The sequence below is a fragment of the Lontra canadensis genome, unplaced genomic scaffold, assembly GCF_010015895.1.
Source record: "Lontra canadensis isolate GAN:19392208 unplaced genomic scaffold, GSC_riverotter_1.0 scaffold39, whole genome shotgun sequence".
Taxonomy (NCBI): domain Eukaryota; kingdom Metazoa; phylum Chordata; class Mammalia; order Carnivora; family Mustelidae; genus Lontra; species Lontra canadensis.
This window is the reverse complement of record NW_022631033.1, coordinates 16,085,965-16,113,098: the sequence shown is the minus strand read 5'-3', so window position 1 is coordinate 16,113,098 and position 27,134 is coordinate 16,085,965.

Sequence of the window (27,134 nt, the reverse complement as noted above, 5' to 3'; positions counted from 1 at the left end):
AGAAATGTTCAATATCTTAATTTTGGTGATTAGTTACATGGTTGTATATATGTGTCACAACTTGCCAAATGGTACACTTGAGACCCGAGCATTTTATTGTATATGAAATATATTTCAAAAAGATATTGTTAAAGTAAAATAATAAAGAACATATTGGAACATCCTACACAAAAATAAAGTAAAAATGGATTAAAGGCCTAAACATGAGAGCTGAAACCATAAAAATCCTAGCAGAAAACATAAGCAGTAATCTCTCTGACATTGGCCTTAGCAACATTTTTCTATATTTGTCTCCTCAAACAAAGGAAACAAAAGAAAAATAAACTATTGGGACTGAATCAAAATAAAAAGCATAGCATAGCATCAATAAAACAAAAAGGTAACCTACTGAATGGAAGAAGATATTTGCAAATTGTACATTTGATAAGGGGTTAATATCTAAAATATATAAAGAACTTATAAAACTCAATCCCAAACCCCCAAATAATCCTATTAAAATTGGGAGAGGACCTGAATAGACATTTTTCCAAAGAAGACATACAGATGACCAACAGACACAGGGAAAGATGTTTAACATCACTCATCATCCAAACCACAATGAGATGTCACTTCACACCTGTCAGAATGGTTACTATCAAAAACACAGGAACCACAAGTGTTGGTGAGGACGTGGAGAAAAAGGAACCCTTGTGCACTGCTGGTGGGATTGTAAATTGGTTCAGCTGCTATGGAAATGGTACTAATGTTCCTCAAAAAATTAAAAATAGAACTACTGTATGATCGAGTAATTCCAGATTCCACTACTGGATATTTACCCAAAGAACATGAAATCACTAATTCAAATATATATAATTCAAATACATATACAGAAATATATAAAGGGGCACCTGGGTGGCTTAGTTGGTTAAGTGAGTGCCTTCAGCTCAGATCATGATCCTAGGGTCCTGAGATCAAGTCTCACATTGAGCTCCTTGCTCAACAGGAGCCTGCTTCCCTCTCCCCCTCTGCCCGCATCTCCCCCTGATTGTATTCTCTCTCTCTGTGCCAAATAAATAAAATCTTAAAAAATATATATATTTATATATATGTAATATAATATTATATAAATACATATATACATATATATAATATTATTCAGCCACTAAAAAGGAATGAAATATTTGCGATAACATGCATAGGATCTACGAAGTATTATACTAAGTGAAGTAAGTCACACAGAGAAAGACAAATACCCCATGATTTACTCAAATGTGGAATTTAAGAAACAAAACAAATGAACAAAGAAAAACAGACTTGTAACTACAGAGAACAAACTGATGGCTATCAGAGGAGAGATTGGTAGGAGGATGGGTGAGATAGGCAGAGGGGATTAAGAGTACACTCACCAGGTGAGCCCTGAGTAATGTACAGAATTGTTGAATCATTATATTGTGCAACTGAAACTAATAGAACACTGTAAGTTAACTATACAGAAATTAAAAGAAGAAGAAGGAGGAGGAGGAGGAGGAGGAGAAGAAGAAAGATATACCATATATACTATATAATCCAGTAATTCCACTTCTGGCTATTGATCCAAAGAAAATGAAAACTCTAATTCAAAAATATATGTGCACCGTTATGTTTACTGCAGCATTATTTATCATAGTCAAGATACGGAAGCCACCCATATCCAATGACAGCTGAATGGATGAAGGAGATGTGGTGTATACACAATGGAATATAACTTAGCCACTGAAAAAGAAATCTGGGCATTTGCAGCAACAGGCATGGGCCTAGAGGGTATCATGCTAAGTGAAAAAAGTCAGACAGAGAAAGAAATATACCACATGATTTCCCTTATGTGTGAAATCTGAAAAACAAAAGTCATGAACAACAATAATAACAAAGCAGAAACAGACCTCAAAATACAGAGAACAAACTGGGAGTTTGCTAGAGGGGAGGAGTGTGGAGGGTGAGCCAAATGCATGAAGGGGTATGGGACGTACAGGCTTTCAGTTATGGAATGAACAAGTGATGGGGATGAAGTTACAGCGTAAGGAATAAAAAGGGAAAAATAGATCTATTGAAAAATGCAAAAGGTTAGGAGAACAAAAATCCTTTTTAAGCAGATTTTTGCTATTCACTGCCCATCTAATGTTATTAAAATTCTTTTTAGGGGCACGTGGGTGGCTCAGTTGTTAAGTGTCTGCCTTTGGCTCAGGTCATGATCCCAGAGTCCTGTGATCGAGCCCTACATGGGGCTCCCTGCTCAGCAGGAAGGCTGCTTCTCCCTCTCCCCCTGCTTGTGTTCCTTCTCTTGATGTGTCTCTCTCTGTCAAATAAATACAATTAAAAAAACAAAAAGAAATTCTTTTTATTTTTTTTTTAAAGATTTAATTTATTTGTAAGACAGAGAGAGAGAAAACACAAATAGGAGGAGCAGGAGAGGGAGAAGCAGGCTCCCCGCGGAGCAGGGATCCTGATGTAGGGCTCGATCCCAGGACCCTGGGATCATGATCTGAGCCAAAGGCAGATGCTTAATCAACTGAGCCATCCAGAAGCCTCTGTCATTGAAATTTTTAAGGTTTTAAAAAATAATATACTCAAATTCCTTCAGAGAGCCACCACTGGTGAAAGCAAAAGTCTCTGTAAGTCCAGCCTCAAGACATAACCAATGTTCATAGGTAGTTTTTTATTTCCAGTATTTCCTATGCATGTGTTGACATATTTGTAATAAAAATGAGGTTATGCTATCAAACTGCATACCATGATTTAAAGTCTAAGCTTTTAAGTCTCAAACTGTATATAATGATTTAAAGTCTAAGCTTGGGGCACCTGGGTGGCTCAGTGGGTTAAGCCTCTGCACTCGGATCATGATCTCAGGGTCCTGGGATCGAGCCCCACATTGGTCTCTCTGCTCAGCGGGGAGCCTCCTTCCCCTCCTTTCTCTTCCTGCCTCTCTGCCTACTTGTGATCTCTCTTTCTGTCAAATAAATAAATATTAAAAAATCTTTAAAGTCTAAGCTTTTAAGTCTAAAATTTGATTTATGAATCTGAAATTATTCACTGGGTTTACAGAGGTTACATTCCATTGTCCTATTCAACATGGAAGGTATCTACTATTAATGTGCTTATAACTTACTGGAGAAGGTGAGTTCAGATCAACTGAAATCACGAAGAGGAAGTGAGTCAGCTGCCTCAAAGTATTTTTGGAACAGTGCAGTATATAAATGAACTGATTTTAAAGATAAATGCTTGATGTCACATTGATACTTTTGGAGAATAGGTATTTTGCTACTTAGATGCCACCGCTACTTTATAGAATTGTGGTTTTCCACCTTCTTTTTAGCAATAGACTCCTTTCTTCAAAGGAAATCTTACTAGGAAACCCAGTTTATGAAACAGATACCAGCCACGACAATTCTGGTTTGGCAAAAAGCTAGCTTTGGTCAAGGGCCACAATCCACATCCTCTGTCCTACCCAGGAGTCTGGTTCCCCAGAAGAATTTGCGGGACTCCAATGAAGTCTGAAAAGCACCAAATGAAAGGACAAGCGGTTTTGTCTATTTTATTTATCCTCTCTCTCTCTAATACCATTCCTTTCTCCCTTCTTTTGCAAAAACTTCATAAGCCATTAAATAAATAGTTTTATATTTTACTGGTTTTGGTCATATAATCAGAAGAATGGTTGAAAGATTAAGATGAGATGAGTTACAATCGATAAAAGTGTCATCAAACTAATGTTTCACTTTTGATAATTTTAAAATCAGTGTGTTTGTTGGCCCTTAGTTTTCAATGTAATAATCAGCTTCATTGTTTCCATCAGGAATTGACTTTTGCTTTGGGATTCTAATCTGGGAAATTAAGAAAGGGATCTACATGAATGTTCAATATGTTAAAAATATAATGGATATTGCCATTTCCCATTTGACATGAAGAAGCAAAAGGTTATACAAAGTTTTAAAGTTCTAGCTTCTGACTGGAAATGTATCAACTAGCCAAGATATCTGCAGTTATCTCATGCTGATTTATGCTTTATTAACTATATTCATGTTTGATCTATTAAAGATGTAAGGAGTTATAAAATTCTTGCTACAAGAAAACAAGTACTGTTACTATGTTTGGTGATGGGTGTTAACTAGTCTTAAGGTGATGATCTTTCTCCAGTATATACAGATATCAAATCATTATGTTGCGTGCCTGAAACTAACAAAATGTCCTAAGTCAATTATATCTCAATAAAAAATAATTTTAAAAAAGACAAAAAGAGACAATTTTTATCTAATACATGCAACTCATTTGGTATTCTACATCTTCAAATCATCATCTAGGGAAGGCATCAAAAGGGTGCTTGTGGGTAATAAGGCAGTATTGACCTTCGGTAACACTCCTGTTGGGTTTTGGTTTTTACAGCTTTCTTCCAGAGTATATATACCACTGAATTTTCCACTTTTTTCTCCTCGTTCTCAATACTCGACTTTGCCTTTCTTAAACTTCTCTCTACCTTCTTACCTTGAACCGAAGCAGAAAGAATAAGAAAGATGCTTTGAATAAAATGGGTTCAATTAAATTTCTGCCTTTGTTTCCCCATCTTCCTTTGCTTTAGTTGGGGCCAAGCATCAATAGCAGGTGTAACTATGATTTAAGTGTGTCTGAAGGAGATAGAGATCACAGAAGCTTGGTTAAGGCATGATTTATTTTTACAAATATTCATTCAAGTGACACCTTAACATGTGTTTTAAAGCAGGAACCTCTGTGCTTCCTAGAACTACATAAAGTGATATAACCATCTTATTTCCTCTGCCTATTGCCCAGCAGAGCTAACATGAGTGAAACAATTAATCAGAATAATAATTAATTTTATCTGAACAGTGGGCTAATGGATACCTTTCCTGTGAATCAGACATCTCTGTTTACATGAAAATAAATGAATGAAGTAGGTCGAGGTGGTAAATCTAGACCAATAAGTTTAGCTGTTAAGGCAGTTCTGAAACAAAGAGTTTCAGCTCTAGTAAGCAGACACCAGCCCTTGGCATTGTGTTTGGGATCTGCAGCTGAATATATGGCTTTGAAGTGAACAGACAAAGGCAGTGACAGACTCAAAAGAACTAAACTACTGTAAACAGTGCTGAGGAAGGAAAGGGGCTGCCTTTTTATATCACTGGTTAATTATCAAAAGTGTATTTTGCGTTCCCATTTTCAGAACTGGAACTGACAGTTAACATTTATATCTCAAAGCTTTAGAAATTCCCTGACTTTATAGGAAAGTCTGTTAGAAGGGGACAGATTCGATTAGCTAAATAGGGAGCCTGCCATTTTCGTAGCTGATTCACAGCATAAGAAGTTACTCTATTATTCAATTACTTTCAAAAAAAGCAAAGATTTAAGGAAAAGTCTGTCATCACTTATGGAGAACTGAAATTGAAGCTAGAAAAATTTACAAAAGGGATCTTCTTCTATGGATTATATAGACACGGGAAGATGAAAATGTAAAGGGTGTCTGTGGGTATGTAGTATGTCTCTGGGGGCATCATATAAACTGGAGGGGATGGGACAGTCAGGATGATCATGCTGTAGGATGAGTTAGTCTCTTTCTTCTGTACGCATTCCCCCTTGTTCCCCTTCCTATACCTTGAAATCCACAATTTCACATCAGTTTGGGTACCAACATGAAGGAGGTATTCAATCTTTGATGAAAAAGTAAATGAATGGATAAATGATTAAATAAAAATATCTGTTGTGAAAAACTATCTTTTATAACAGGTTAGTGTTATACATTATAGCCTCAAGATAAAAATACATGCTACAGAAATGCTTATTTTTTTTTTAAAGATGGTAGGTATTTACTTGTCAGAGAGAGAGAGCACCCACAAGCAGAGGGAGTGCCAGGCAGAAGGAAAAGCAGACTCCCCACTGTGCAGGGAGCCCGATATGGGACTTTATCCCGGGACCCTGGAATCATGACCTGAGCCAAAGGCAGATGCCCAAACCACTGAGCCACCCAGATATCCCAAAGAATACTTATTTTATTTGCTAACAAAAATGCTGGTTTAGGGGTGCCTGGGTGGCTCAGTGGTTTAAACCTCTCTCTTTGGCTCAGGTCATGATCTCAGGGTCCTGGGATCGAGCCTCACATCGGGCTCTCTGCTCAGCGGGGAGCCTGCTTCCCCCTCTTCTCTTTGTCTGCCTCTCTGCCTACTTGTGATCTCTCTCTCTGTCAAAGAAATAAATAAAATATTTTTTAAAAATGCTGGTTTAGGGGTGACTGGGTGGCTCAGTGGGTTAAAGCCTCTGCCTTCAGCTCGGGTCATAATCCCAGGGCCCTGGGATCGAACCCCACATCGGGCTCTCTGCTCAGTGGGGAGCCTGCTTCCCCCTCTCTCTCTGCCTACTTGTGATATCTCTCTCTCTGTCAAATAAATAAATAAAATCTTTGAAAAAAAAAAGAAGTAAAAGTTATGCTTGTTTTATAATTTCATAACATACTTCTAGTGAGAAAGCAATAGGACACTTCATTTTACAGGCTCTTTCATATTCATGAATGAGATTAATTTTATTTATAAGTAATTATAAATATTTCAGAAAAAATGTGAACATATTTGTATACCCCTCTTGAATGTTGTTTTATTTTACTGTTTCATCATGTCAGAGTTATTTATTTATTTTTTTAAGAGAGATCGAGCTCGTGTGGTGGGAGGAGGGGCAGAGGGAGAGGGAGAGAGAGAAACTTAAGCAGACTCCACAGTCTGGCTCCATCTGATGACTCTGAGTCGTGATCTTGACCTGAGCCAAAATGAAGAGTTGGACACTTAACCTACTGAGCCACCACTTGAGCCCCTCATCACGTCAGTTTTAAACAGTACTACATGCATGTTCTGTCATTGATTTTAAGATGTGTTATTTTTTCTAAATGACCTTTAAGCCAGAGATGAACTTGAGAATAAAGCTGGAACTCAGTAATAAAAGGCTTAGATACTGGGAGCTTTTACTACTTTCCATAATCTTCAATTTTAAGCAAAGTGTCCTACAAAAACAGATAATATAGAAGGAAAAACACCTATATGAGATTAAAAAAGAAATATAGAAGAGACTACAGCGTGAGAAATGAAGGAATTATATATAGTTTTTGTATTTTGTAAAGAGTGCTGCTATAAGATCATCTTAGATTTGTTTAGCACTAAATGTTTTTAAGAATCTGCAAGCATTTGATTATTAAAATGTGGGTAATGTGGTAGGTAAATTGAAGACAGTTAAGATTCTGAATGTTTATGACTTCTCCAGGGTTACTCAGCTAGTAAATGGTGAAACAGGCATTAGAATTAAGATTCTGGGGGGGCCTGGGTGGCTCAGTGGATTAAAGCCTCTGCCTTCAGCTCAGGTCATGATCCCAGGGTCCTGGGATTGAGCCCCGCATCAGGCTCTCTGCTCAGCGGGGAGCCTGATCCCCTGCCCCTTCTCTGCCTGCCTCTCTGCCTACTTGTGATCTCTGTCTGTCAAATAAATAAAATCTTTAAAAAAAAAATTAAGATTCTGGAATGCTAAATTATACCACCTCCATCACTTCCTCATACAAACCAGGCAGGAGTCAAGTGAATGGTCACAACTATAGTGCCACCACCAGTGACCATCAAAAAGCACCCATGTGATTTCTCTAAGTCCCTGTAACATCTTTTCTCTGCCTCTCAGATTCCCTATGGATAAGACCTGCTTTTATCCTTCCCATAACAATGACAAGAAGCCTAACCTCTTCACCCTCTAAGAAAATTCTGTTTCCAGAAAATATTACATAAATTTAGAAACTTTATTGAGGATATTGCGAGGAATTGATAGCTCACTAGCATCTGCCCTGTTCCGTCTTCACAGCCTAACAACAACCAATGACCTCTGCTATGAAGGGTTTTCAAGGAATTTCTTACAACTGCAGTACACACAATACAAGGAAAGCTGGTGGGCAGTTTACATGTTTTTGAAATGCGTTGTGTTTCTGACATTATACAGGTAACATTATACAGGTTTGTTTAGCCTGGTATGCTACTCTGGTTTTCATTACTATCAAAGTTTTAGTTATCTTAGACTGGAACACAAATTCAATATGAAGACCAAATTAGTAAGTTAGTAGAAGTACAAGTACTTACATGATAAGAGTGTCCTTTTTTTCCTCTTAGACATTTCATCATTTAAAAATTACTTCATTTTATTGAAACTTTCATGATTTATTTTTTTAATAGTATAGAAAATATATAGGAAATCAGTGTTCCCCTTCTCATCCCAGACCCTCTAGTCAGTTTGTTTGTTTGTTTGTTTGTTTGTTTGTTTTTATAATCCAATAAGTGGCCAAACATTTATTATTTCAATTTGAATTTTTTTCTTGCAGAGATGGAACACCTATCTACCCATATATTTTGTTTTTGTTTTTTTTTCTTTCAAATTTTTATTTAAATTCTAGTAGTTAACATATAGTGTAGTATTGTTTTCAGGAGTAGAATTTCATGATTCATTACTTACATACTCACCCAGTGCTCATCACAAGTGCTCCCCTCTAAGTCCCCATCACCTATTTAGCCCAACATTTAGCCCAATACTCACCTCCCTCCATCAACCCTCGGTTTGTTCTCTATATTTAAGAGTCTCTTATGGTTTGTTTCCCTCTCTCTCTTTCCCTTCCTTCCCATATGTTCATCTGTATTTTTTCTTAAATTCCATATATGAGTGAAATTATATGGTATTTGTCTTTCTCTAACTTATTTATCTTAGCATAATACCCTCTAGTTCTATTCACGTTGTTTCAAATGGCAAGATTTTGGAATTTTTTTGATGGCTTAGTAATATTCATGTATATATAATCTCACATTTTCTGCATCCATTCTTCAGTTGATGGACATTTGGGCTTTCTCCATAGTTTGGCTATTGTTGATAATGCTGTTATAAACTGGGGTGCAAGTACCTCCTCAAATCTGTATTTTTGTATCCATTGAGTAAATACCTAGTAGTGCAATTGCTGGATTGTAGGGCAGTTCTATTTTTAATTTTTGAGGAACTTCCGTACTGTTTTCTGGAGTGACTGCACCAGTTTGCATCCCTACCAACAGTGCAATAGGGTTTCCATTTCTCCACATCCTCACCAACACTTGTTGTTTCTTGTGTCGTTGATTTTAGCCATTTGGACAGGTGTGAGGTGGTAAAATGGATATGTATCATTAACTTTCAGAAAGATGCATAAGGAATGAATCCACTGAATATGGATTCCTCTGGTATTAATACTTCCTTTTTTATTAATATATAATGTATTATTTGTTTCAGGGGTACAGGTCTGTGATTCATCAGTCTTACACAATTCACAGCACTCACCATAGGACATAACTTCCCCAATGTCCATCACCCAGCCACCCCTCCCTCCCCCTGCCCCCCCCAGCAAACCTCAGTTTGTTTCCTGAGATTAAGAATCTCTTATGGTTTATCTCCCTCTCTGGTTTCATCTTTCATTTTTCATCCCTTCCCCTGTGATCCTCTGTCTTGTTTCTCAAATTTCTCATACAGTGAGATCATATGACAATTGTCTTTCTCTGATTGACTTATTTCACTTAGCATAATAGTTCCATCCACGTCGTTTCAAATGGCAAGATATCTTTTTTGATGGGTGTATAGTATTCCATTGTATATGTAAATCACATTTTCTTTATCCATTCATCTGCCAATGGACATCTAGGCTCTGTCCATAGTGTGGCTATTGTGGACATTGCTACTATAAACATTGGTGTTCATATGCCCCTTCAGATCATTACATTTGTATCGTTAGGGTAAATACCCAGGAGTGCAATTGCTGGGTCATAGGGTAGCTCTTTTTTCAACTTTTTGAAGAACCTCCATGCTGTTTTCCAGAGTGGCTACACCAGCTTGCATTCTTACCAACAGTGTAGGAGGGTTCCCCTTTCTCTGCATCCTCATCGACTCCTGTGGTTTCCCAACTTATTAGTTTTAGCCATTCTGACTTGTGTGAGGTGGTTTTGATTTGTATTTCCCTGATGTTGAGTGATGTTGAGTACTTTTTCATGTGTCTGTTTGCCATGTGGATGTCTTCTTTGCAGAAATGTCTGTTCATGTCTTCTACCCATTTCTTGATTGGACTATTTGTTCTTTTGGTGTTGAGTTTGATTAAGTTCTTTATAGATTTTGGATACTAGCCCTTTATCTGATATGTCATTTGCAAATATCTTCTCCCATTCTGTCGGTTGTCTTTTGGTTTTGTTAACTGTTTCTTTTGCTGTGCAAAAGCTTTTGATCTTGATAAAGTCCCAAGAGTTCATTTTTGCCCTTGCTTCCCTTGCTTTTGATGATGTTACTAGGAAGAAGTTGCTGTGGCTGAAGTTGAAGAGGTTGCTGCCTGTGTTCTCCTCAAGGATTTTGATGGATTCCTTTCTTACATTGAGGTCCTTCAACCATTTTGAGTCTATTTTCGTGTGTGGTGTAAGAAAAATGGTCCAGTTTCATTCTTCTGCATGTGGCTGTCCAATTTTCCCAACATCACTTGTTGAAGAGACTGTCTTTTCCATTGGAGATTCTTTCCTGCTTTGTCAAAGATTAGTTGGTCATAGAGTTGAGGGTCTATTTCTGGGCTCTCTATTTAGCTCCCTTGATCTATGTGTCTGTTTTTGTGCCAGTACCATACTTTCTTGATGATGACAGCTTTGTAATAGAGCTTGAAGTCTGGAATTGTGATGCTACCAGCTTTGGTTTTCTTTTTCAACATTCTTCTGGCTATTTGGGGTCTTTTCTGATTCCATACAGATTTTAGGATTATTTGTTGCATTTCTTTGAAAAAAGTTGATGGTATTTTGATAGGGATTGCATTAAATGTGTAGATTGCTCTAGGTAGCATAGATATTTTCACAATATTTATTCTTCCAATCCATGAGCAGGGAACATTTTTCCATTTCTTTGTGTCTTCTTCAATTCCTTTCATGAGTATTCTATAGTCTTCTGAGTACAGATTCTTTGCCTCTTTGGTTAGATTTATTCCTAGGTATCTTATGGTTTTGGGTGCAATTGTGAATGGGATCAACTCCTTAATTTCTCTTTCTTCTGTCTCATTGTTGGTGTAGAGAAACAAAACTGATTTCTGTGCATTGATTTTATATCCTGACACTTTATTGTATTACTATATGAGTTCCATCAATTTTGGAGTAGAGTCTTTTGGGTTTTCCACGTAATGTATCATATCATTGACAGAGAGAGAGAGAGAGTTTTACTTCTTTACCAATTCGGATGCCATTTATTTATTTATTTATTTATTTGTTGTTGTTGTCTGATTGCTGAGGCTAGGATTTCTAGTACTATGCTGAATAGCAGTAGTGATAGTGGACAGCTCTGCCATGTTCCTGACCTAGGGGAAAAGCTCTCAGTTTTTCCCCATTGAGAATGATATTTGCTGTAGGTTTTTCACAGATGGCTTTTATGATATTGAGGTATGTTCTCTCTATCCCTACACTATAAAGGGTTTCAATCAAGAAAGAATGCTGTACTTTGTCAAATGCTTTTTCTGCATCTACTGAGAGTATCAAATCATTCTTGTTCTTTCTTTTATTAATGTATTGTATCACATGAATTGATTTGCAGATGTTGAACCAACCTTTCAGCCCAGGAATAAATCCTCCTTGGTTGTGGTGAATAATCCTTTTAATGTACTGTTGAAACCTATTAGCTACTATTTTGGTGAGAATTTTTGCATCCATGTTCTTCAGGGATATTAGTCTGTAATTCTCCTTTTTGATGGGATCTTTGTCTGGTTTTGGGATCACGGTAATGCTGGCCTCAGAAAAGGAGTTTGGAAGTTTTTCTTCCATTTCTATTTTTTTGGAACAGTTTCAGAGAATAGGTATTAATTCTTCATTAAATATTTGATAGAATTCCACGGGGAAGCTGTCTGGCCCTGGGCTCTTATTTGTTGGGAGATTTTTGATGACTGCTTCAATCTCCTTACTGGTTATGGGTCTGTTCAGGTTTTTTATTTCTTCCTGGTTCAGTTTTTGTAGTTTATATGTCTTAAGGAATACATCCATTTCTTCCAGATTGTCAAATTTGCTGGTGTATAGTTGCTCATAATATGTTCTTATAATTGTCTGTCTTTGGTGTTGGCTGTCATCTCTCCTCTTTCATTCATGATTTTATTAATTTAGGTCCTTTCTCTTTTCTTTTTGGAATATCTGGCCATGGGTTTATCAATCTTATTAATTCTTTCAAAGAACCAGCTCCTCGTTTTGTTGACCTGTTCTACTGTTCTTTTGGTTTCTATTTCATTGATTTCTGCTCTGATCTTTTTTTTTTTTTTTTTAAGATTTTATTTATTTATTTGACAGACAGAGATCACAAGTAGGCAGAGAGGCAGGCAGAGAGAGGAGGAAGCAGGCTCCCCGCTGAGCAGAGAGCCTGATGCGGGGCTTGATCCCAGGACGCTGAGACCACGACCCGAGCTAAAGGCAGAGGCTTTAACTCACTGAGCCACCCAGGCGCCCCTCTGCTCTGATCTTTATTATTTCTCTTCTCCTGCTGAATTTAGGCTTTCTTTGTTGTTCTTTCTCCAGCTTCTTAAGGTGTAGGCTTAGGTTGTGTATTTGAGACCTTTCTCATTTCTTGAGAAAGGCTTGTATTGCTATATATTTTCTTCTCAGGACCGCCTTTGCTGTGTCCCAATGATTTTGCAAGTTGTGTTTTCATTTTTGTTTCCATGAATTTTTTAAATTCTTTAATTTCCTGGTTGACCCATTCATTCTTTAGTAGGATGCTCTTTAGCTTCCATGCATTTGAATTCTTTCCAACTTTCCTCTTGTTGTTGAGTTCTAGTTTCAAAGCATTGTGGTCTGAAAATATGCAGGGAATGATCCCAATCTTTTGGAACCAGCTGAGACCTGATTTTTGACCCAGGATGTGATCTATTCTGGAGAACGTTCCATGTGCACTAGAGAAGAATGTGTATTCTGTTACTTTGGATGAAATGTTCTAAACATATCTATGATGTCCATCAGGTCCAGTGTGTCATTTAAAGCCTTTATTTCCTTGTTGATCTTTTGCTTATATGATCTGTCCAATTCAGTGTGGTGGGTGTTATAGTCCCCTACTATTATTGTATTATTGTCCATGTGTTTCTTTAATTTTGTTATTAATTGGTTTATATAATTGGCTGATACTATGTTAGGGGACTAGATAATTTAAAATTATAAGATCTTCTTGTTGGACAGACCCTTTATGTATGATATAGTGTCCTTCCTTATCTCTTATTGTGGTCTTTGGATTAAAATCTAGTTTGTCTGATGTAAGGATTGCCACCCCAACTTTCTTTTGATGTCCATTAGCATGGTAAATGGTTTTCCACCCCATCACTTTAAATCTGAAAGTGTCTTTGGATATAAAATGAGTCTCCTGCAGATAGCATATTGATGGGTCTTGTGTATGTGTGTGTGTGTATGTGTGTGTGTGTGTGTGTGTGTGTGTGTGTGTGTGTGTTTTGTTTGTTTGTTTTTAATCCATTCTGATACCCCGTGTCTTTTAATTGGGGGCATTTAGCCCATTTACATTCAGGGTAACTATAGAAAGATATGAATTTAGTGCCATTGTATTGCCTTTAAGGTGACTGTTACTGTAAATTGTCTCTTTCCTTTCTGGTCTGTTACTTTTAGGCTCTCTCTGCTTAGAGGATCCCTTTTAATATTTCCTCTAGGACTCGTTTGATGTTTGCAAATTCTTTCAGGATTTTTTTTTTTTTTTTTTTTTTTGTCCCAGAAGCTTTTTATTTTTCCTCTATTTTCATTGACAGCCTAGCTGGATATAGTATTCTTGGCTGCATATTTTTCTCATTCAGTGCTCTGAATATATCATGCTAGTTCTTTCTCGCCTGCCAGGTCTCTGTGGATAGGTCTGCTGCCAATCTAATATTTCTACCATTGTAGGTTACAGATCTGTTATCCCAAGCTGCTTTCAGAATTTTCTCTTTGTCTCTGAGACTTGTAAGTTTTACTATTATGTGACGGGATGTTGACTTATTTTTATTGATTTTTAGGCAGGTTCTCTTTGTCTCCTGGATTTTGATGTTTATTTCCTTCCTCAAATTAGGGAAGTTCTCTGGTATAATTTGCTCCAATATATGTTCTGTCCCCTCTCTCTTTCTTCTTTTTCTGGTACCCCAATTATTCTAATATTGTCTCATCTTATGGTATCACTTAGCTCTGGAATTCTCCCCTCATGATCCAGAAGTTGTTTATCTCTCTTTTTCTCAGCTTTTTTGTTCTCCATCATTTGGTCGTCTATATCACTAATTCTCTCTTCTGCCTCATTTATCCTAGCAGTAAGAGCCTCTATTTTTTTTTATTATACCTCATTAATAGCTTTGATTTTAGTTCTTTAATTTCTCCAGAAAGGGATTTTATTTCCTCAGAAAGGGATTCTCTAGTATATTCTATGCTTTTTTCAAGCCCAGGTAGCATCTTTCTGAACTCCATTTCTGACATTCTTAGTAATGTCCATATTGATTAAGTCCTTAGCAGTTGGTACTGCCTCTTGTTCTTTTTTTGAGGTGAGTTTTTCCACCTTGTCATTTTGTCCAGAGAAGAATAGATGAATGAGAGAACAAAGTGCTAATAGGGTAAAAACAACCCCAGAAAAATATACAGTAATCAAGCCAGAAGAACCCTGAAACTGGGGGGAGAAGAAAGGAAAAAAAAAAAAATGACTAGGCTGGTGAATAGAACAGAGCCACACACTTGATTTGGGTGTATTTTGATCTGTTAGAAGAAACTGCCTCCCAAAATTTTAAAGAAAGGAAATACACACACACACACACACACACACACACACACACACATATGGATAAACATGATGAAGGGATGGGCTATGACTATGAAGATGAAAATTAAAAATGATTTTGAAAAAGGAATTCATAAGATAAGAAGTGGTTGAAAAAAGAAAAAAAAAAGGCGAGAGAATGTGATCAGACTGGAGACTAGAACGAAGCCATATGCTTTATTTAAGGTATATTTGGGTTTGTTAGAAGAAAGTGTATCCCAAAATTTTAAAGAAAGAAAAAGTTGTATGTGTAAGAAAATAAGGTTAAATACAATGAAGGGATAGAATATGAGTATAAAAATGAAAATTAAAGAAGATATTTTAAAAGGTATTGGTAAGATAAAATAATTAAAATAGGGGAAATAGGAAAGAAGAAATATTTTTTAAAAATTGAAAAAATAATGAAAATTAAAAGAATTTAACTTTGAAAGACTAAACAATTATGGGGAAAAAGCCATGAATTCTATGTGCTGTATTCTCCTATCTCTGTAGTTTTGCAGTTCTTATTGATCAGTAAACTTGGTCTTGGCTGGATGTTCTTGCTGATCTTCTACGGGAGGGGCCTTTTGCCGGGATTCTCAAATGTCTTTGCTGGAGGCTGAACTGCGTTGCCCTTGCCATCAGCCAGGCTAAGTAATCTGTTCCAATTTGCGCTCGGGAGCTTTTCTTCCCTGAACTCTTTCCGTAGGGCTCGGGAGGATGGGAATGAAGATGGCGGCCTTCCATTCCCTGGCCCAGAGGAACCAAGAGCTCAGGACCCCACTCCTCAGTGCGCCTTCAGAGAAAAGCCCTCAGTCCTTCTCATCTCCATGGCCTCCAGCCGCGTTCTGAGCTCACTCGGTCTTTGACCGAGTGTTTCTAACTCTGGTGCACGGCCCCTTAAGAGTCTCCAAACCCAGCAGTTTGCTGCTGCGCTGCTTCTCCCAGAGAAGAAAGGTGAGTCTCCTTGGATCTGCCACTTGTGGGGTCCCTGCCCAAAAAGTAGTCATCCAACTGTGCTGCAAATCATGATTTATGGCAACCCCGAGCTGAGAGCACACTGCTCAGCTCCATCTTTGCCGCTGGCTTCCCTGCTCCCATACCTGGGAGCTCTGCCACACTCAGGTACCCCTGCGAGGGTTCTGAGACCCTACACAGTCCCCGCAATGGCTCCACCCTCCATTTAGTCCCTGGAGCGACATTCCTCTGTGGAGCAGGCTTCTAAAAGTTCTGATTTTGTGCTCTGTTGCTCTCTCACTTTACAGGAGCTGGCTTATGGAGGCTCCCTTCCCCCCACCATGTTCTATCTTCCCTTATATCGCCTCTGATTCACTTCTCCGCACGTCTTACCTTCCAGAAAGTGGTCACTTTTCTGTTCATAGAATTGCTGCTCTTCTTCTCTTCCATCTCCTGTAGAGTTTGTAGGTGTTCAGAATGGTTTGCTAACTCTCTAGCTGAACTCCTGGGACCAGATGAAATCTAGGTCTCCTACTTCTCTGCCATCTTGCTCCTCCCGCTTAATATTTCCTTTTTAAAGCACTGTTCCTTCTTTCCACTTTGTTTTAAATCTCAGATTTTTTCCCACTTATCAGTGAGTAAATCAGTTACAAATTTACCTCTTTTCAGTATCCTGCTATAATATTTATTTCCACTAAGTTTATGCATGCATGTGAATTAGATTCACTGATTACAAAAATGGCAATCCTTGCCATTTCTTTTTTTTTTAAGATTTTATTTATTTATTTGACAGACAGAGATCACAAGTAGGCAGAGAGGCAGGTGGGGGGTGGGGTGGGAAACAGGCTCTCCACTGAGCAGAAAGCCCCGAGATGTGGGGCTTGATCTCAGGACTCTGAGACCAGGACCTGAGCTGTAGGCAGAGGTTTTAGCCCACTGAACCACCCAGGTGCCCCAATCCTTGCCATTTCTTGTTTGTCAGAGGCAATCATATTAAATATTCTAAGTTAATTCTTGTATTTAGCTTCTTATCTCTAAATATCATGCTTATAGTTCTACCACTTGATGCTTCAGTTCTAGGTATTATATACTAACTTTTCCCTTTGAAAGATAAGACTTACTACTCTTTCACTCAAACACTCTGCACCTGCCACACCCCTGCACTTGCAGTCAGCTATCCATCAAATAATCATAATTTTGCTTGTATCAATAGTGTTTTTATTACTATAGCTGTGTAAATAATATTCAAGTCTGAACCACGCAGTATACTATTGTTACTTTTCCTAGAAAATAAAATGGTCTTTTTTCTGGTTACTCAATTATTCATGTACTTAAAAATGAATACAACCCACGGCATTCTCCCAATTGTATAAATCTTCTCTCAAAACATTAAATATATATTTTATCAATTTTTCTTCCTGAAACATCTATCCTGGAACCTTCTGACCTGTTCTAATTGGGATGGGTTGCTCCCTAGTTTGGCTACACTGTATTTATTTTGAAATCTCACTCCAGCAACATTCTAGTGGATGGGTGGCTTCTTTACCTTTTTATTGTGTTGGATCACAGTGTTTTTTGTTTGTTTGTTTGTTTTTTTCAATTCTCTTATTTTGGTGGGGTACACTCACCAGTAAACTCCTGAGAAAAGGTTCTTGAGATGGAAATTTCAAAAACCTTTTGTACCCAAAAAATACATCTTATTCTATCTGAACTCTTAGAGCTAATTTGGATAGGTATAGAATTTAGGGTTGGAAATTATTTTTCCTCTGAATTTTAAAGACAACTTTCCATTGTTTTTCAGCTTCTAATGTTGCAACCAAGAAGAATAATAGCATCCTAGTTCTTGATGTTTTTAATGAAATTTATGATTTTCTTTCTAAAAGTTTAAAGAATCTTCTTTGTCTTTTCCTTTCTGAAATTCTACAGTGATGAGCCAGTCATGTGCCTTAATGGCATACTTCAAATCTGGAAACTCATGGGATTTTTTCTTGAATTATTTTTTTGATGGTTTTCTTCCTGGTGTTTTCTTCACTCTCTCTTGCTACATTTCCTGTTATTCAGATTCTGGATTCCTAGACTATACTTCTAATTTTCTTATGTGTGGTTTTTTTTTTTTTATTATTTTTATTTTTTACATAATTTCCTTTTTCTTTTTGCTTTTTTACTCACTTTTCACATACTCATCTTTATCTTCCAATCTTCCTGTTGAGTTTTCCAAGGGCTTTTTATGTTTCATGTATTTCTTTCCTTTAATCTTTTTTTTTTTAAAGATTTAAAAAATTTATTTATGAGAGAGAGAGTGCACAAGCAGGGGAAGTAGCAAGCAGCATAGACAGAGGGAGAAGCAGACTCCCTATTGAGCAGGGAGCCCAATGTAGGACTCGATCCCAGGACCCCGGGATCATGACCCAAGCCAAAGTCAGATGCTTAACTGATTGCTAGGTGCCCCACTATGTATTTCTTTCTTATAGCTTCCTGTTCTTGTTTCTCAGATACAGTATAGTCAGTTTTTAGTTTGCATGGTAATACAGGATTATAAAAATGACCAGAGAAGCAAAAATAATGCAAAGCCATCTTACTAATCAGTGGGCGGAATGACAATTGTTCTGTAAACTTTAACAACTTTTTCAAAATATTAAAACTCTTACTATAAGTTTTATGTGTATAGGACATTAACAAAAACAGTAAAACTAATAACTTCTTTAGGATACTGTGATTTAAAGCATTATACAAACACTGAAAACCAAAGTGTTTTCTTTCTGGACACAATGTTTGCTGCCTTCTCATGGTATAACTTACAAAATGAAGATCTTTTCTATGTCCTGGTGAATTGTCATACTCCTTTCTAAGTTTGGATTAGCTTCCATACATTTATCTTTTGTGCTTTTAGTGTCATGAAATATCTTCAACAGCCCTTCGAAGTGATTACTTTGCTGGTATCACTTCCTTTCAGATATCTTCATCCTTTTCATAACAAACACTTACAGTCATATAAAATACTTGCTAATAATCATATCCAGTTGCCTTAACCAACCCTTGGAATCTAGATGCAAATTTTATGGCAGCCTCCTCTTCTGCTCTATCAATTTTGCAAGACAGCATAGCATTCATCAATTCATGCCAACTTTAGAAACAATCAAGCTAGCATTTACTGGCAATAAAAGTTTATTCTTCCATTCCTTTGTAATTACCTTTTTTAAAAAAAATATGGCAACTAACACCAACACTTACCTGAATGTTAGCCAAACTAATTTTCTTTAATTGCAGTCTTCAGTCCAACCATAAACCTCTTTCTGCTCTCAGTGCAATTTAAAGTGAAAGATGTGGAAGCAACTTTACCTTACTTTTTATATTCATTAGTCTTTCTCAGTATGGTTCTTACAGACCGTTCCTACCTTGGTTTGGTATCACCATTTTCTTATATGCAATTCCTATCTTACCATCTTTCATTTTATTGCTGCCTTACAACTTTGTTGGCCAGTTCCCTCTTCATTATCTGTTCTGGAAAATGTTGCATCTGTTTATCAATGGGAGACAAGGAGGCCACATAACTACATACTTTGGTGTCTGTGCATGAACTAATAGGCTTGCAGTGACAAATCACCGATAGACTTTGAACGAAGTGATATGAACTACCCGTCCATCTCTTCATTCACAAAGGAATTAATGATAGTATTTAAACTGCACTTCCTGTACATTTGTTTCCTCCAGTTTACTTTTTTCTGTATTAGTTTGTCTCTCTGTTATTTGCCTGTTTCTTTTTTATTTGTTCTGTTTTCTGCTTTGATTTTAGAGCCTTATCTGACTCACTCATATGTAAGAGTAGGCACTGAAATCTCAGCGGTAGAGCTTATTAATGTGGCCCTCCCCGGTGGGTGATCTGGGCAGGCCATTCCTTAGAGAGTAGGTAGTTTTTACGTTTTTAAGTCTTATCTTTGGTATGGTCAGAATCCCCAGAGAATACTCTTCACATGTCCTTTCTGAAGAGTATACACCTTGCTACCTGTCTCCTAAAAGTTTAGTGCAGTCCAGAAGGCCTATTTTCTGCTTATTCCTGTATTTTCATCTTTGTGACTTTAGCATCAAACAGGCCAGACCAGAGACACTGTGTTTTAGTCTCTCCAGAGAAAATGTTCTCCCAGGGCGAAGGATGGGCAGTCAGATGACTGCTCTTTTTAACCCCATCTTCCTTCTACTTCCAAAAGTCCTTCACATCCCCAGTTCCAGAGCTAACTCATGCTATAAATTGTGTCCCTTCTTGAGTTTCCCTATTGCTAGTTTAGGATTCAGCTTTTCCCATTCACTTATTGCCTATCTACTTTCTAGTTTTCTAAATGTGGTTGTAATTTTTCCCCCATTTCTTTGGCCTTGTAGGTTTATGGTTCTTAAGATAGAAACCTTATTGTCATTTTAGTTTTTATGAGGGAGAGAAGCTTAAAGGTATATAATCAATTCCCCTTCCATTTGAAGCCTCTCACTTAAAAAAATATACCAGTGGGTACTTGTTAATATCCTGTACTAGATCCTTAACCAAAGTAAAGTATAAAATTCAATCTAACATATGGATAGGAGCTGAGAAAGCTATACTTTTTTATTTGTTCTTAGTTTTCCTGCCTTCACAGAGTAAAAGATTTGATGTTTCTTTCTGTTACTTTTCTTCTAGGGCTGTCAACAAAAGGCTTTATCATTTGTCTGTCGTTGATCTTTATGTTTTCATTATAGCCATAGAAAAGCAACCATAAATATTGTAAGAGCACTTTGTAGAAGTGATTTATAACACTTTCTTGAGATGGCTTCAGTAGCCTTATTCAGCCGCATCTCCTGGCATTTTTAATAACCCTCTTAATACATTCTGTCATCCCCATCTGTTCTGATTTAATGTCGATGATCAAGGCATGTTCTGCGGCGGGAAGCCACCTGATCACTCCAGTCCTGTGTTACGTGTGCATCCAACTCAAGGTATTTTCAGAGAGGACACGTAAAACTGCTGTTATTTAATTATATCCAGTTTACTAGTTTTCTCCTGGGCAGCTTAGGTAAGACTTCAGAAAATTAAGCATTAGACATGTTCATAGGAAATCACATCATGGCTTTTTAAAAACCAGTTTAGTTTAACCTGCTGCTAATTCCCTAACTGGCAATTCTCTGACTCCATCCCTAGGGGAAATATATTGAACACAGCCGAAGGTTAAGGCAGAGGAGTACAGTGAGACGAGGAAGCAGCCAATCAGACGGCGAGGGTCTGAAGATCTGATGCCTCCAGGCAAGCAGCACCAAGCGGAGCTGGTTAGTCTCCTTTTATTGCGGACGAACACCACACACATGTCGTAAATGCTCCCTATGTTGGCAGCAGCCACCAAGCAGACCCCGTAGCTAAGAAGAGTGGGATATATGCCTAAGCAACTCATTCTGCACAGCGGCTGACAAGACAACGATTCCTGTGCTGGAATGTTCTCATTCAAAGGTATTGGTTCTTTTTCATTGAGTTGCTATATTTCTTACGAATTTCGGACAGCAGAGATGCTGGTGCTGGAGAAAAATCTCTCTGCTTTCTAGTAATGCTTTGTTCCTCTTCTCAGTCTAAATGCCAGCCTTTTAAGATGGATAACCTCTGGGAGAGACAGTAATAAGCAGAATAAAGGAACACTTTACATTGCTTAAGCTGACTGTGCACAGACCCTTTATTAGGACAGACTCTTTGTTACTGTTGCTATTGTTCTGAAGGTAAGCTGGCTAAAAATGCAGCTTCAAACCATCACATTCTGCTACACAGATAACTAAAGAGACTCAGGGAAAGAACTGGGGTGGGAGGTGGGGGGGCTGAGGGTAGGGGAGGCTACATATTGTAAAGGTTACTGCAATTTTTCTAGCAATCTATCAGACTCAGAGAAAAAGGGCCACAGTTCCTGATCTAAGATAAAGAAAAAGAATTTTGTTAGTATGAAGATTCCCATATTTCTTTAGACACAAGTTTTATAAAAAATGAATACTTTGCATATTCTCCTCGTGCTTAATGATTAAAACACCTTAATTATCATTTGTTACTGACAGCTGGTATAATCATCCAGAAGTCATCAGCATATTAGGAGCTCTTGTTTTAGTTGCCAAGGTAATTGAAAGGATAATTTAATATGTTACAGAGTAACAAAAGACTCATGAGAAACATATTGCATTAGGTGAGGCATGAGATTGCTTTGTGGAGCATTTATTTTTTAGAGTGAGTCCCTTCTTTTGTCTCTCCCCTGGCTCAATTATCTGTTGGAAGGAATGGATCAAACCAGGACTTTCATCACATACCGCATATTTAGACTAACATTATTATTTATTCTGTATATTAGGCAAGACTGAATTTATGTCTAAGACATTAAATTGCTAGTCATATGGAAAGGTTTCGCTGGTAAGTTGTTCATTATCCTCCATGGGACATTTGAAATCACACATCGGTGGGCTATCAACGGTGGCCTGAATGAAGTCAAGTAAAATGTTGTCCCAGGGAGCAGAAATGATTGCAAGATGTTCTCTGCTTCATTTTCCAGTTCTTCTTCAGAAGCAATTACAATTCTAATCTTCATAGCGCACGGTCAAGTGTAACTTTTTAATATTACATCTCTGAAAGGTCTCCAACTAATGCAGAATCTTTGTGTCATCATTTCTTAAAAGAGGGGAAATTTTAAAGCATTGATCATAGTTTCTAAATTGCCAGGTCATTTATTTATCAATTATGGACTGTAGAGCTAAATAACCTTGTCTGTGTAACATCATCAATTTATATTATGATACAATTTGTGATTTTCAGTTTCTCTAAATATTTATAAGTGCATGATTTTATTCTTAAGATAGATAAGCAAAAGTAATACATAGAGCTAATATTTGAAAATCACTATTTAAATGTGAAAAGTCAATAGTTATATGTAATGTAAGTCATTATAATAAAGTAATACAAAAATTAAAATCTTAACTTTACAATTTAAAAATCAACTACAAAATCAAAATAAGATTTTTTTCATATATGTGTAATTATTGCCTTCTAGCTATATCTAAAAGACATTGTTTCAGAGACTGTAAAACTAACCAATTAATCAGTTGGACATAGGGAGTTCATTTGCAACTTTGATGAATGGTAACGGGAATATAGGGATTAATATTATTCTGCAAAAGAGAATACGGAAGGATAGTATCTTATACGTGAACCATAAGAAGTATTCTTACACCTGAGATGATGTAAAGTTTATTTCTATGAACTATAATTATAGAAAATCTGGTTAGAGTCAATAAAGCATTTTGGGACAGCTAGATACTGGTTAAGAGGAATGAATTAAAGCAAAAGAAGGGATCTTTCCCTCTGAGGCAGTGCAGGGTTAAAATAACCAGGTGAGACTGGCTGAAATCCCAGCCCTACCACCTCCTCCCTGCAGAACACGGGAGATTAGCCCTACCTGGCTGGTTTGCGAGTTAGGAGTCCCCATAATTTTAAGTAGTTTGTGTCAGTATGAGAAGGATGTAATTAAAAAGATATGGTATCAAAGTTGATTCTGAACCTCATTGGGGCTGGCCGGGTGTAGACAGGATTACTCCTTCCACTTAGAAGAGGGGATTGATCATAGTTGGAATCCAGAGAAAAGGCTGCATTAGTTCATCACTGTCCCCCCCTCCCCACTCCCCCCCACCCAACGCCCTCAGTTCTCTTCCATCTCTTCAATAATATCTATTCTTCTGCCTCTGGAGAGCACTGCCTTTAGTGTAGGCTTTGACTCTTATTTAAATGCTAATAGCCTTGGCAAGGCTACTTTAAGGTATTATTACACCTTGGTCTTCTGGCAGGCCTGAGAGCAGATGCTGATAAAGGAATGCTGAGTAGGAGACAGATTTTAAAAGGGGGTTGGGTGGGGGGATAAGGGGAGCAAAGCTAGTTCCAGCAAAAGGGATGCTATTGAGAGAGGAAGAGCTAATTGGAGACTCAAAGGCTGGGAAACATATCCTATCATTCCAAGATCACTTAATAAACGCCTACAGAGTGACCAGGTCAAATAGGAACATAGAATTAGGCTGTGGGTCCAAATAGAGTGGGTCCAGAATAAAGCCCGGGCAGCAATCTTGGTGGGGAACATGATGCATACAGACGTCGTTTTTCCTGGTCACCTGTGAGGCTGTTTGTTCAAGTAGTGACTTCATGTTGCTCTGAGGAAGAACTTATTTACTGACTTGAAGAGGAATAAACAAAGGGAAAAGGAAATGAAATCTAAGGGACAGAGCAAATTTTTCATATTTATGGCATAAAAACCTTTGCCAGGGTACATGTGATCGTGTGAAGGATAACTGTTGAAAACGTAGCTCAGCTTCCATCTACAGAAAGAGCATCAACACAGCCTCTGAGCGGGGACAATCTTCACGTCTGTGTAGTCTTCCAACCTCTCCCCATTCAAGGTCACGCAACTGCACCTCCATGATTTTCTCAAACTTGAAATTACTCCCATTCATGGCCGTGCTTCCACCTGTACATGAGTGATTCAATCTAGAGGAGGTTTGATGCTACTTGAAACTCAATATTTAGGACATGGCCCAGTCTGTGTGGTAATTTGATGGTCCTGATGTTCCCAAGGCCATCCCCACCCACTGGTCAGTGTCTTGAATTGTACCTTTCATGTCACTGAGAAGCAAACACCTCTGGAAAAATTAACACTATGAAAAGCTATTTTCACTTTTCTCTTCTACCACTTTTAATATTCTGCCTTCTTACAGTTTTGGGGATGTTTGTTTGTTTCCTTCACCAGATTGGAGTTCTTCCAGAAAAAGGATAGAGTCTGACTTCAAATTTTACTATTGCCTAGCAGGAGGTCTGTCACATAGAAAATATTACATAAATATTTGTTCAACTTATTAACACAGTTCATTTCCCAATTTGCTCATTGATGTATATACACTGAACTACCAAGCTACTTGAATTACATGAAGGATAAAGTGGCCAAGTGAGTAGCCTCAATTTGACCTCACAATAAAACCTGTAAATTAGGAAAAATTTACTTTGTTCAGCATCTCTTAGCAGCCTCCGGTCAGTGTATCCTGGAACCCTCAGGGTATTGATGAATCCAGGGAACTGTGTTCATGCCCAAGCAAATCCTATATGTCCACACTGATAAAGTAATAGCTCAGTCTCATTAGTATAGGAGCCAAGTCCAGCATGTGCAGTGTCGCGGGGGCTGGCAAGAACAGCGGCAAAGGGACACCGAACTATCGCTTTCTGCTGGGAGGTGGGGGTTGCTTCTAGAGGGACAAAGGGCAGGGTCTACCAAGCAGCATTATGAACCAGGCGGTAAAGGAGCTCTGGAGGAAGCCAGGGTGAGCAGCTCCATTCTAATCATCAGAGAACATATAAAGCCACTCTCGGACATTGGAGGATCAGGGCTCTTTCATCCCTCACAACTTTGTAAGCCTTTCTTAGGCCTTTCTGAAATCCATGTCATGGACGGAGAAAGGAAGCCAAGCATATGTTTTCCTTAATAGGCCTGAGGTGCTGAAGGGATGGTACCTCCCTGCTCACAACCAAGACCGTGTTATTATGAAATCTACGGCAGGCTGTGGAAAACAACGCAGTTATTTTGCTAGAATGCCACCGAAAATGATGTCTCGTTTTGTTTTCCTATGATATCATTAAGGAATCATCTGAAGGTAGGTCTGGGTTTATGATCTGCGTGTGAATCAATCAGTCAAAGATGTTATCCTTCCTATCCCATTTTGGAACTCTACTTTGAATTAGAATTGCTCCTCCTGGCAGACACAGGGAAACATTTGTATGTTCACTCAGGGGACATTCAGCTTCCTCTTGAACCTTCTGGGGACGCTAGGCCATTCATATTTTGTTTACGGAGTCATTTGAGCTCCCTCCTCCCAGCACCATGAGAACAACCACCATGGTGCACGTCATGGTACAATTTCTGACCCAGCTCTCTGAAGCACACTTGGTCTGTTTTTAAAGGAAAGATAAGCGACACTAATAAAAAACAGATGCCTAATAAGTCAAAATGTGTATTAGAAATTGAAAGTAATATTCCTAGTGTGGTCTTTCTTTCTTTTTTTTTTTAAGATTTTATTTCTATGAGAGAGAGCATAAGCATGGGAGAGGCAAGGGAGAGGAAGAGGGAGAAACAGACACTGAGCAGGGAGCCCAACGCAGGGCTCCATCCCAGGACCCTGAGATCAAGACCTGAGCTAAAGGCAGACACTTAACCAACTGAGCCACCCAGGTGCCCCCTACCATGGTCTTTCTTAAGGCTCCAAATATGCATTTTAAAATCATTACTGGGCTGCTGGAAGGGACACTTAGCACTTGAGTTTTATTAATATGTTATGATGCAGTGTAACCTCATGTGACTTCTTTTTTATTGACTATTACAAAACTAAATTTTATCTGTATTTTTTTTACAGTTCAGTTATTTTTTGTGGTTTTTTAATACTCCATTTATGGTTATCCCCTCCTTCTCCCCTCCCCCTACCTCCTGACAAGGCTATAATCACAATTCTTCTGTAGGTTTCCTGGTGCACATAGCAAAACTTATCTGAAGTGTTTACCTAGGAATTTCATTGGTCATAAATTACACAAATGCTAAAAATCTGAAGTAACTCAAAACTATTTCTAAAAATGATTATATTATTTTGCACTCTTCTTTATCCATACCTTTCTCAGCACTCTAGCATCGCACAGGCATGCTAGGTAAATATTTGGGTTGAATAAAGAATCTCTGGAAGGTTCCTTATAAAAACTGTCACCAAACTCTCAGCCTGTGCATTAATATAGAGCTTCCATAACCCACCCAGTTCTCTTCTTCCACTAATTATGGCAAACCGAGACTTTCCCCCTTGATTATAGTTCTTCTAAGAATTTATACTTTACCTGACTCTTTATTTTATTCTTCAGCCTGGGGATTGGATTACTTCTCCAATTGATTATCAAAGATGGGTAGAGTTTTGTGCTATAGACTGATGTTACTTTAAGATATTTATTCTCAAAATATTTCTGATTACCATTTGAAGCAAGAACTCTGTTCTCTTCCTCGTTTTCCTTGCTCTTCAATTGTTATGGTAAGACGAGGGACCCTCTTTAACTTGAGTTTATGGGACACAATGTCCGTGAGCATTTTGAGAATGCTGATGTCCCCAATTGTATTTCCCCTATAGCTCTCAGAGCCACAGATTTCTTTGGATTTCCCATTATTTTTGCTTCAACTCCTACACCTGCACCAGATTACTATGTTAGATTTTAATGGGCTTTCTGCTTTTCATGGGCTTTCTTTCTTCAATCTATCCTCCACACTGCTGTTATGATGTCAAAAACCAAATTTGTTCACTTTATTCTTTTGCTTATGACATGGCAGAGTGCCACTCCTCACTAA